The sequence below is a fragment of the Silurus aristotelis genome (genome assembly GCF_946808225.1).
Source record: "Silurus aristotelis genome assembly, chromosome: 8".
Classification (NCBI taxonomy): domain Eukaryota; kingdom Metazoa; phylum Chordata; class Actinopteri; order Siluriformes; family Siluridae; genus Silurus; species Silurus aristotelis.
The window spans coordinates 27,903,108-27,915,607 of NC_139581.1; the positions used below are offsets into that span (position 1 = coordinate 27,903,108).

Consider the following 12,500-nt stretch of genomic DNA (forward strand, 5'->3'; position numbering starts at 1 on the left):
TTGCAGGGACACTACAACTGTCCCCTTATTGCATGGACTCTAGAACTCTCCCTTTATTGCAGGGACACTCCAACATGTCTCATCGCTTTAGGGACACTGTTGGATGTCCAACAGTCCGAACTGCAGAACTGTTTTTTTCCCCACTGCCCACTGGGTCTCACGCACTGATGGAGACGAATCACTCATGTCCAGGCCGTTATCTGTAGCATTGACCTCGACGTCCAGATAATGTCCATTGTTCGTACGAAAAAGAAATTTCTCAGGGCTTAAACCGAGGAAGGACAGAAGGGTGGGAAAGAAAAAAGACAGAGAGAATATAAGAGGGGGAAAAATCCCTGAGCGAACTCAAAAGATTCCCATGCCACCGGCATTCCTTGAGAACTCCCGAGCGCCTTCCGGTCCGACTCACATCGACTTCCTGCCACTCCTGGACACGTCCATTACTGGAAGTCTTTTTCATTTAGTCATAAATCGCCAGGGCTCGAGCCACGAGCGCCTCTATTTTCTTGCTGTCAGAGGGTGACGAATTGTATTTTATGAGCTATTGTGGATTAAACGTGAGGAGGAGTCTGGGAAAGGGATCAGGCTCGAGCTGCATGATGATGATGATGATAACTGTTTTTATTATTATTATTATTATTATTATTATTATTATTATTATTATTATTATTGTTCTTATTATTGCTATGCAAGGAAGATACAAAGCTGTCCCTTCTGCACCAGACAGGCACAGAGGGGTAACTTTGGGGGTTAGGGGAGCGTTTTTTTTTTGTTGGGGGGGGAGAAGGCAAAAACATAATCGTATTTGTCTGTAGATGGCGTTGTGAGCCGAAAAGAAAGTCTCATACCGCCTTTTTGACACGTTTTTTTAATTAATAAATTGTTTTTAAAATACGTTTTCGAACACCTGAATTTGTGCACAAAATCCCCCTAGCTCATAAACAACCGACCCTCTGAAATGTGCATGAGGGTATTTATTATTTTGAATTTTTTTGTCGGTCACGCGAGCGCGCGCATGCCGCACGCGTGCCGGCGCACACGGGGGCGCGCGTTTCACTAAAACGGTGTGTGTGTGTATGTGTGTGAGTGTGTGTGTGTGTGTGTGGGGGGGGGGGGGGGCGGATTACTTTTAACCAATTCCTCACGTGACAAGACAAGAAAGAAAAAAAAAGAAATCTTTTCACGTATTTTTTCTTTTCTTTTCTTTTCTTTTCTTTTCTTTTCTTTTCTTTTCTTTTCTTTTCTTTTCTACATGTGAAATGAAACAACAATTACAAAACCATAAGAGCATATGGTTTGTGCACGCGCTTTTCACAGTAATCAACAGCTACCAAATAAGAGCGAATGATTTGTGCACGCGCTTTTCACAGTAATCAATTTGTGTCAACATTAAGAACATTTAGTTTGTGCACGCGCTTTTCACAGTTATCAACAATTCCAAAACCATAAGAGCATATGGTTTGTGCACGCGCTTTTCACAGTTATCAACAGCTACCAAATAAGAGCGAATGATTTGTGCACGCGCTTTTCACAGTAATCAATTTGTGTCAACATTAAGAACATTTAGTTTGTGCACGCGCTTTTCACAGTTATCAACAATTCCAAAACCATAAGAGCATATGGTTTGTGCACGCGCTTTTCACAGTTATCAACAGCTACCAAATAAGAGCGAATGATTTGTGCACGCGCGTTTCACAGTAATCAATATGACCAACAAAATAAAACATTTTGTTTCTGCACGCGCCTTTCACAGTAACCAGCAATTACATCTGCAGTAAGAGCGTTTGTGCATGTGCTTTTCATAACAATCAACAATTACTAAAACAACATGTGCGTTTTGTTTGTGCAGCTTTTCACATTATTCAACAATTACAATGAGTTTTGCTTATGCACGTGATTTTCACATTGTCAACATGGTCAACTACAGTAAGAGCGTTTTATTCGTGCACGCGCTTTTAACAGTAACCAACAGTTATGACAACAATAAGCGTTTTTTTATCTGTGCACGCGCTTTTTATTCGAATCAACAATCACGGCGACAATAAGAGCGGTTTGGTTTGTGCACGCGCTTGTCATAATAGTCTCTGATCACGACAACATGAAGAGCGTTTGGTTTTTGCACGCGCTTTTTGACAGTCATCAACTATTACGACAACAGAGTCTGTGCACGTGGTACGACTGTTCCGTGGAAGGCTGGGGGCGCGTGCTTCAAGTTGGGTAGGTTTTGCGCGTGCACACAAGAGCCAGGAGTCCTTCTTTTCGGAATATTTGAAGCTGGCATTTCATCTGTCTCCCTGTCTCTCTTTTTCTGTCTCTCATCAAATCTCATGAGCTTATTTGAGCTTTAATGGAAACGCCGTGTTCAAGCGCGCATTCCAGCAGATCCTAACAGGGCAAAGGGGGGATTTCACAAGGGGGCTTCCACACGACAGAAAACACAAACGTGCACTATACGATCTACACGCACTCTAAACTGCAGACCCGAGACCCTGCATTAAAGCTGAAACCTGCAGAGCAAACATGCATGCATGAATGAACTCCAGCTCAAGCTCAACCTCCAGAGACCTGCTGAGGAACCTCGAGGCTTCCAGTTCACCTCTCAGAACTGCTCAGAAGATCGGCTCCCCCCCCCCCCCCCCCAATGCCATATGGATATGGAATTCGCACTTTTCACTGGAGGCGCTCTTTTCAGCACCAGAATAAAGTTTGCGCGTCTTGGGGGTCTTGCACGCGCGTGCGCGTGTGTGTGTGAGACCATATAGATGTATTGATGTAAATAAGGAGGTCTTTTTTTCTCTGACGCATTTTTATTGCTATTAAACTGCAAAAAAAGGAAACGAAGGTGAAAAATTTCAATCACAACGACCCCCCCCCCCTCCTTTATTCTTCTTCCTTCTCCTCAATTCTTTAGACTGTGGAAGTGTGCCCGCAGAGTGCGTGAAAATCTGTAGCTCGGCAATTTGGAAAGAGAGAAAGAAAAAAGGAAAGAAAGAGTGAGAAAGAAAAAAAATGACCCCCCCCCCCCCACACACCGTGTAGTAAATTACAGCTATATGCGCGTTCCTGCTTCCTTCAACTGCGCGCCCCCCCATTCACCCCCAGCTGCGTTTATCCTCTTACCCCCAAAATATCCCACAAATCGGCTCATGCTTAGTTATAACAACTAATAAACTTCCTAAGGAAAAAAAAAAAGATTAACACAAACTATCTTGACAAAATATGCCAAACATTTGTCCTATTATATAAAGTTTAATAAACTATTTTAAAATAATTTTTTAAAAGACAAAATAGTCCAGATACTGCCTGGTGATAAAATAAAAAAATTAAAAACAACCATAGAGTTACAAAGCAAAAACCTACACAAAAGATTAAAACTAAAAAGTAGAAAAAATAAATAAATAAGAGTAATAATAATAATAATAATAATAATAATAATAATAATAAAAAAAAAAATATATATATATATATATATATATATATATATATATATATATATATATATATATATATATATATATACAGTATATATATTTTAAATTTTTAAATTTTTACATTTTTAAATTTAAATTTAAATTTTTTATTTCTTTGTGTGTATGTTATTACTGAATGGTATTGAAAAGTATTTAAAATAAAAATGTAACAGTCACATATTTAATTTTTTTTTTTTAAATCATTTATAAAATGTATTAACAATTATATATATAAAATAAAAAAAGAAAGTAAAAACAAATCCTGGCTGGTAGCTAATGCTTACAAAAAAAAAAAAAGAATAAATAAAAGATTAAACAAAACAAAATATTAAGTATTTTAGTGAATTTAATAAAAAATTATGAACACAAAGGACCATTTTAAAGAAAACCCCAAGAAAAAAAAATACCTCTAGCAATTAATATGAATGTTGTACTTTTACAAGTCATTATAATATTGATATCAAACAAAAAAGATTTTTGGTTCAAGAATTTCATCGTTTGCGATAAACAGTGTTTTCTACTACCTTCCTGTTCATTTTTGAGTGAGGGAGAAAAGAAAAAAACGACAGAAGCGCAAAAAAAAACACTGTCTGGTTTTGTGTGAATGAAGAAAATCTCCATATTGAAGCAAACACGTGCAAAGACCTACTTCATAGCACCGGTGTGTTCAGACCAACATGATGTCATCATTTGCAAATATTAGGTTTAGGATCATAATTCAGTGCCATGTGTCTCATTGCTCCCTGTGCATCATGATATTTAAGAGGGTTGAGCCAAATACATTATTTTGAGAAACATGAACAGAGTCACTTTATAGGCTATTTATGCTTTCTTTTTTTTTTTGGGGTGGACGAGTGAAAGAGCGAGATTGTGCGTGCCGTCCACTGTGACGTTAATTGCTTTGACAGCAGGAGCACAGCGATGTGACTCGTGCACCCTGAATGAAACACGGAGCAGCAGCCCTCCGGCACAATGAGCCATTCAAACCCCAGACAAGACCGGCCGAGGGGGTGGAGGTGGGGGTTCTTACAAAAACATAGGTGCTAGAAAGTCTTCTTGGTCTGAAAAAAAAAGTCTGTTCCTGGCTCTGGGTCACAGCTTTTTAAACGTCCCATTCCGCATTCAGTCCCCATTTACTTTTTTAATTACCTCCACTCGTCTGGGAAGATGTTCCACTAGAACCTTATTAGCCCAAAGGGTTGAGGTCAGAGCTCTTGAGCAGGCCACTCAAGATCTTCTGCTCCAAACTAGAAAAGCATGCTTTAATGGAGCAGGCTTCCTGAAGACATCCTGCTACAAGTCTGTTACTGGTAAAAGATTGTTACTGGTACTACAAGTGTGGGACTGGTACCACCAGTGGGGGACTGGTACTACCAGTGTGTTACTGGTATCACAATTCTGTTACTTTTATGACAACTGTGGTACTTGTACTACAATACTTATATTGATACCACAAGTGTGGGACTGGTACTACAAGTCTGTTACTGGTACTACCAGTGTGTTACCTACTACTGACATATAAAGCACTTAATGGTTTTGCACCACCATATCTGAGTGAACTTCTGTACCAATATGATCCTCCACGCCTACTTAGATCAAAAGGTGCTGGCTATCTGTTGGTTCCTCCAATAATGAAGATTACAGCAGGGGGCAGATCTTTCTCTTATAAAGCCCCGCAGTTATGGAACAGCCTTCCAACCGGTGTTCGGGACTCAGACACAGTCTCAGTGTTCAAGTCGAGGTTGAAAACATATTTATTCAGTCAAGCCTTTAATCAGTAGATTTTTTCTCAGGTAAAGGCTCAGATCTGGAGGGAACATTGATATAGAGTGTTTGGTGAACTGGGATATTTGTACGCTGTCGTCCCCTCACATTCACGTGTTCACTCAGGTTTGTTGATGGTGGTGTGGTGGGCCGTCTCTTATCCCAGAGATCCCTCATGTCTGTGTTGCCTTCTGGTTCTCCCTTTTAGTTATGCTGCCATAGCGAGTCTTGCCGGAGTCCAAACTGCACAGTGACTTTAACTCTCATGCAACAATAGGTACACTTAATAATCCATATCCTTCTCTTCCTGTCACCCTCTTCTCTCTCTCTCTCTCTCTCTCTCTCTCTCTCTCTCTCTCTCTCTCTCTCTCTCTCTCTCTCTCTCTCTCTCTCTCTCTCTCTCTCTCTCTCTCTCTCTCTCTCTCTCTCGGTCGAGTTAAACATGCTCCTGAGGCTCCAGTGACCACTGTTCCTGCCCCTCTCCCCCCCCCCCCCCGGGGATCTTCCCACTTCATCCAGGCCTGCCTGGATTGGACTGTAGTTGATGTCAACAGTCTCCTACACTGACTCAGAAATACACTTCGCTTTTGATCATCATCACTGCACCCCGCAACATTGTATACCCGCCACAAATGGACATTCGGTGTAACCCAGATGAGGATGGGTTCCCTCTTGAGTCTGGTTCCTCTCAAGGTTTCTTCCTTTTGCCATCTCGGGGAGTTTTTCCTTGCCACAGTCGCCAGTCGCCACCGGCTTGCTCATCAGGGACAAACTTACTCATAAAGAACATATTCATTTTTAATCACCGCATCATCTGTGTAAAGCTGCTTTGAGACAATGTTCATTGTTAAAAGCGCTATACAAATAAAAATGAATTGAATTGAATTGAATTGTTACTGGTACTACCAGTGTGTTACTGGTATTACAAGTCTGATACTTTTATGACAAGTGTGGGACTGTCACTAGTCTGTTATTGATACTACAATTTTGTTACTGGTACTACAAACCTGTAACTTGTACTACAAGTCTGTTACTTTTACTACAAGTGTGTGAATGGCCCTACAAAGGTGTTACTGGTACTACAGCTGTGGGACTAGTACTACAAATGTCTGGTACTGGTATTATAAACATTTGACTGGTACTACAATACTTTTACTGTTTACGTACTAATCACATTTAATATCAATACTACTTTTGTGTGACTGATACTGCAAGTCTGTGACTGGTACCACTTATCTGTTGTGGTACTACATGTCTGTTACTAGCACTACAATTCTGTTACTAGTACTGCACGTGTGGGACTGGTAATACAAGTTTTACTTGTACTGCAATTCGGTTACTTTGTTCGCAAGCTTGTTACTGGTATTAAAAGTCTGTTACTGTCACTACAATTCTGTAACTGGTACTGTACATCTGTTACAGGAATTACGAATTTGTTCGTTTTTCTGCAAAACTGTTACTGAAACTACAAATCTATTTTTAAAACAACACATTTTTAATACCGGATGGTTACTGTTAATTTAAGTGTGGGACTGGGACTACAATTCTGTTACCGGTACTAAAAGTTTGTTACTGGCACTTTTTCTGGTACTACAAGTCTGTTATTGGCACTACAAATCTGTAATTACAATTATGTTTCCAGTACTATAAATCTGTTGCTTATACTAGTGTGGGACTAGTACTACGAGTCTGTGACTGGTACTACAATCCTGTTACGGGGTACTACAAGTGTGGGACTAGTACTACAAGTCTGTGACTGGTACTACAATCCTGTTACTGGTACTACAAGTGTGGGATTAGTACCACAAGTCTGTGACTGGTACTTCAATCCTGTTACTGGTACTACAAGTGTGGGACTAGTACCACAAGTCTGTGACTGGTACTACAATCCTGTTACTGGTACTATAAGTGTGGGACTAGTACTAAAAGTCTGTTACTGGTACTACAATGCTGTTACTGGTACTACAAGTGTGGGATTAGTACTACAAGTCTGTGACTGGTACTGCAATCCTGTTACTGGTACTACAGGTGTGGGACTAGTACTACGAGTCTGTGACTGGTACTACGAGTCTGTGACTGGTACTACAATTCTAAAACTGGTACTAAATAGTTACTGGTATTAAAAAACGGTTACTGGAACTACAATTCTGTCACTGGTACTTTCTTATTTTTAAATCGCATTGTATTTATGAAGTAAAGATGATTTTAAAAAGGGGCCTTTTTTAAGTTAATGACAAATAAAAGCATTAAAAGAAAAAATCTATCGAATAAACTCAAAATGATATTCTATTAGGACAAAAGGAACGGAGGGACGAGTTAGTCTATGTCTATGTATACCCGATTCACTGCGGGGACTGAGCTGTATCATCAGCTCCGACTTTTATGGGGTTTTGTGGGCGTGACTGAATGTAAATCAGCCATGCTCTGAACATGCTAGCTCAATTTACGGCTAATTGGTAGTTGAACATAGGAATAAATGTAAAGCGTTTAAACGTTAGTTAATCGGGCCGACCTGCGAAAACATTCCTACACAGAATGCCAATTCAGCAAAATTAAGCTGTTTTTTTTTCTACTTTTTATTGTAGTTATTCGAATTGAAAATGGGTGCAATTGTTTGCCATTAAAAGCCTGAAGACCGGGTTGAGGAATGTATCTCCAGCAGGGGTGCACAGTTAAAGGAAGGGGTAAGAGCTGGGGTAATGGACTTCAGGGCGGCCGACGTTACAGCCAGCGATAACCGTATGCTTCCCTTGTGGACATCTCAGACACACAGGCCACACTGTGTGTAGGGCCGCGGGGTGCGATAAAACCTCGCGCCGATGTCAGAGGTAACGTTTTGAAAGCATAAATTAGGCAAAACCTGAGCGGGGAAGGAGGGGTGAGCGTCTCCAGAAACGCCACGGGACACGCTGGAAACTTCAACAAGTCATCTCTATACAGAGAGGTTCTCCTTTTACCGTACACTCACTCTCCTACTGTGGGTGTGTGTAGTTGTGCGAGGGGGATGGGCCGGGCTTTAGACCACGTTGTTGGACCCTGTTGTGAGGAGCAAATTGCTTGCTCTTAAACATCTTCCGATATAATCTGTCGTTTTTGCTTCCGTTCGTTGGTTCTACTGTGCCGTGGATAGCCAATAAGCTCAAACTCGTTCACACGTTACTCGTTTTTTTTTCCTTCTCGTGATTGGATAACAGACCCCCTCTTTAAAGTAGCCTTATTACATCCATAGCTTGACTTCTTATCCCCGTGCCTCTCCTCTTTTCACCTCCCCTCTTTTCTTCTCTTCATCCAGTGACTCTTTCAGGGCACTTAATGAAATTCCTCTGGAGCAGCAAGACTCATTAGAGCACTCGCTATGTGTCTAATAATCAGGCGTACCCCAAAGGCGGGGGGTGCCCTGAAGTGTTTAGGAGGTAGGGGAGGGTAGGAGGAGCACGTCCCTGGTCTGGACACATGGACCTGATGATATTAGTGCATGTTATGTCAAAAAAAAAAAAAATATGTTCTATATGTTTTTTAGAGGGTTCTTGTGGAGATTCATTCAGCCACAAGGGTGGTAGTAAAATCTAATCTAATCTAATCGAATGATGGTGGTGAGGTGAAGAGGTCTGGGGTGCAGTCAGTAAAGCAAATTGCTGACTTGCTATCTGTCCAAACCAAAGAGATAAAAGTTAACTAGCTGTACCATATTGAATTGTTTAGCATCATTTTTTTTCTATTGTATCGTTGCGTTGAATTGAATCGAAATCGCACTGCAGTGCAATAGGGGTGAATCGTATCGCATCTGCCTCAGTTATGAAGATGCACATCCCTACTCTATACTAACACATAAACACCTACTCGGTTTTCTTTACCATCTCCATGCTAGCTGGAATAGATCTGTTTATTACGTTGCGTAGCCCTGCTACGTTCTTTCATTTCCGTTTTCCGTTCACATGGCATGTGCTACGAGATGACAAACTACGTAAAAACGTAAATAAAATATTTTCTCATTACTTTCGTAAAACGCTTTGATTCCAAACATCCATAATCCCGTTTAAATGAAAACGCTGTTTTCATTTTTATTAAAATTGGACGTACGATTTTTTTTCGTCTTCTCGGACGCTAAACCGACGTCGACTCATAAATCGGTCCGCTAATTTCCTCCACTCCGTATGTGGGTGTGTGGTGTTCTTTGATTTTAGTTTCTTGCATGAGTGCTTTTATTTTAACGGCGATCCTTTCTTTCTCTTTCTTTCCCTTTTTCTCTCCTCCCTCGAGTTCCGTCTTTCCTCCGAGTCGATCTTTCAAGGGAAACGGACACCCGAGTGTAATTGCAAACAGCGCTAACCCGAACTCAGGCGTCTTTTTTTTCCTCTTTCAAAAGGACGATTAGAAAGAAGACAAACTAATTAAGCCGCTGCACAGGGTCCGGGGCCCCCGCTCCTATTTAGGGCTTCGCTGCTTTTCATAGGCTTCAAAGGGGCCCTAAGTTAGGGCGGTTTATATTTAAACCGGCTTTAACAAGCGAAAGGGGGAGCACACACACGCTCACAAATACACCCACACACATTTACACAAGCATCTACGCAAACACAGAACACGTGTCCCAGAAAGTCGTTCTCGTACAACAGCCCTGATTTGGTGTGTTACAATTATACATCCAATTTCATCGTTTCTATAGTAACAGACGTAAGATTGTTGGAAAGTAACGAATCATGCTTACTGTGATTGAGTAGTCGTTTTTTTTAAAGATAATCCTCGCTGCGATATCCATTGATGTGCCAAAAGTATTCGGACAGTGATCTCCTTCCAGCCACGTGTGATTCTTTCCCAAACAGGTACCACCAAGTTCAAGGCAATTGGATTTAGATGCTTTGGATGCAGTAGAAGACATTTTTTTTCTCTTTGTTTAAACTAGGAGATTCGTACATGGTGTGCATGGAGTTGTTGTCAAGTCAAGTCAAGTTTAAGAGTGGAAGATCTCCTGCTATAGAGCTCCTCAACCCTATCAAACACCTTTGGGATAAACTGGAATGCTTTCAGGTGCTGCTGAAGGTGAGGTGAAAAGATTTAAACCTGTCCCACAAAGCCAGGACGATGAATGAGGATATTGTGTGCTTGGACTGGAGAGAAAGATCTCCTTCTATAGAGCTCCTAAACTCTATCGAACATCTTTGCTATTATCTGGAACATCCCTGATGCCTTCTAACCACACCTCATCTTCTTCAGTAACTAGAAGACCCAAACCTGCTCCACAAAACCAGGTTACTGAATGGAGATATAGTTTGCATTAGAGAGGTTTGGAGTGGACGATCTCCTGCTATAGTGCTCCTCAATGCTTTCAAACATCTTTGGGATGAACTGGAATGCTTCCAGGCCTCCTCACGTCACTTAGGTACTGCTGAAGGTGAGGTAAAAAGATCCAAACCTGTCCCACAAAGCCAGGGTGATGAACCAGGACATTGTGTACTTGGACTTAAAAGAAAGATCTCCTTCTATAGAGCTCCTCAACTCTATCGAACATCTTTGCTATTATCTGGAACGTCCCTGATGCCCCCTCACCACACCTCACCTCCTTCAGTAACTAGAAGACCCAAACCTGCTCCACAAAAACAGGTTGATGAAAGGAGATACGGTTCGCATTAGAGAGGGTTGGAGTGGAAGATCTCCTGCTATAGTGCTCCTCAATGCTTTCAAACACCTTTGGGATGAACTAAACCCCAACTAGCCCAAGCCCCACCCCTGGCCTTCTCACGCACCTGACTTTACTAACACTCTTGGAATTTCACATATCTCCATGACAACATTCAATCATCTAGAGGAACATCTTTCCAGAAGAGTGAGCAAGGTAGCAAATGGGGAACTGGATGTTAATAAAAGCACATGCACATCTTTTCTTATGGTCAGGTGTCCACAAACTTTGGTCCTTACAATGTATGTGGACTTGATATTAATGTGTGTGTGTGTGTGTGTGTGTGTGTGTGTGTGTGTGTGTGTGTGTGAGAGCGGAGAGTTGATTGACTTGTCAGACATGGACGTCAATAGTGCAGGTTTATTCAATTCCAGCCCAATCATGGAGTTGTCACGGCGTTTTGGGCCGCAGCTCCGGCTCTGCCCATGATAAATCTGCTTTTATGAGTCACACTTATAGCTTTTATGGCCCAGTGTTCGAGAGGCTAATTCACAGATCAATCACGTGTGTGTGTTTGTGAGAGAAAGATAGATAGAGAGAGATAGATAAAGAGAGAGAGAGAGAAAGAGAGGTAAAGAGCAGCTCTCTATTCGCACTTACAGGTAAAGGTGGATCGATGCGTATCAGGAGGTCGGCTTGATTTAATGCTGCTGGACTATGACTAGATTGTCTTTCCATCTCTCTCTTTTTCCATCATTCCCCCTTTCTCTCGTTCTATGCCTCTCTTTCCATGCATCTATATCACACCCATATTTCACCGCGCCACCTTTTCCATTTCTCAATCCGTCTGTCAGGGCAAGAGGTTTCCTGGTTTTCTCTTCTCTTCTCTTCTCTTCTCTTCTCTTCTCTTCTCTTCTCTTCTCTTCTCTTCTCTTCTCTTCTCTCTGGATTTTTACTCTCCTTCCCCTCTCTTCTTTCTTTGCCTTTCTTTTATCTCTCTTCTGCTCTCCTATTATTCGCTCTTCTATTATTTTAATTTCTTATATTTTTTCTCTCCACATTTTTTTTCTCCTCTCCTCTTTTCTCCTCTAATTTTTTTCTTTTTTTTCTCTCTCTTTTTCTCCATTGGTTCACTCCTCTTCTCTCCTCTTCTCTCCTCTCCTCTCCTCTCCTCTCCTCTCCTCTCCTCTTTTATTGTTTTCTTTACTTTTTTCTCCCCTCTGCACTCTTCTTTTTCTTTGCTCTTCTATACATTACTCTTCTCATCTTTTTTCTTTCCTTCCCTATTTTTCTTTTCGTTTTCTCTATCTTGTCTTTTCTTTGTCACTCCCCTCCTTTTCATGTCCTCTCCTCTTTTCCACTTCTTTTCTTTTCTTTTCTTTTTTTTACTTATCGCTTTAGTTTTCTTTTTTTTCCTTCCATCTGCTCTTTTTTCCTCTCCTCTTTTCTTTTTCTTTCCTAGAAAAAGACTCTAGAAAACTTTCATCCGTCATTCGATGCTAATTTGTCAGGGCTCTGACAAACTGTTTTAGTTTTCACACGATCTCTAAAACACACACACACACACACACACACACACACACACACACACACACACACACACACACACACACACACACAGTGCGTGACCTATGTCTGAGACGGTAGTTTCC

General features: G+C 41.2%; 1 protein-coding gene and 1 long non-coding RNA gene across 12 annotated transcripts in view; both read right to left on the minus strand.

The window, feature by feature from the left end:
- Positions 1–12,500, minus strand: part of mecom (MDS1 and EVI1 complex locus) — a 154,980-nt gene that overhangs the window by 33,904 nt on the left and 108,576 nt on the right. The window lies entirely within an intron of this gene.
- Positions 11,964–12,486, minus strand: LOC310730200. The gene is made up of 2 exons (XR_014534755.1): positions 12,056–12,486; positions 11,964–12,021 (listed from the first exon to the last, which is right to left on the minus strand). It is a non-coding gene; the product is annotated as an uncharacterized lncRNA (long non-coding RNA).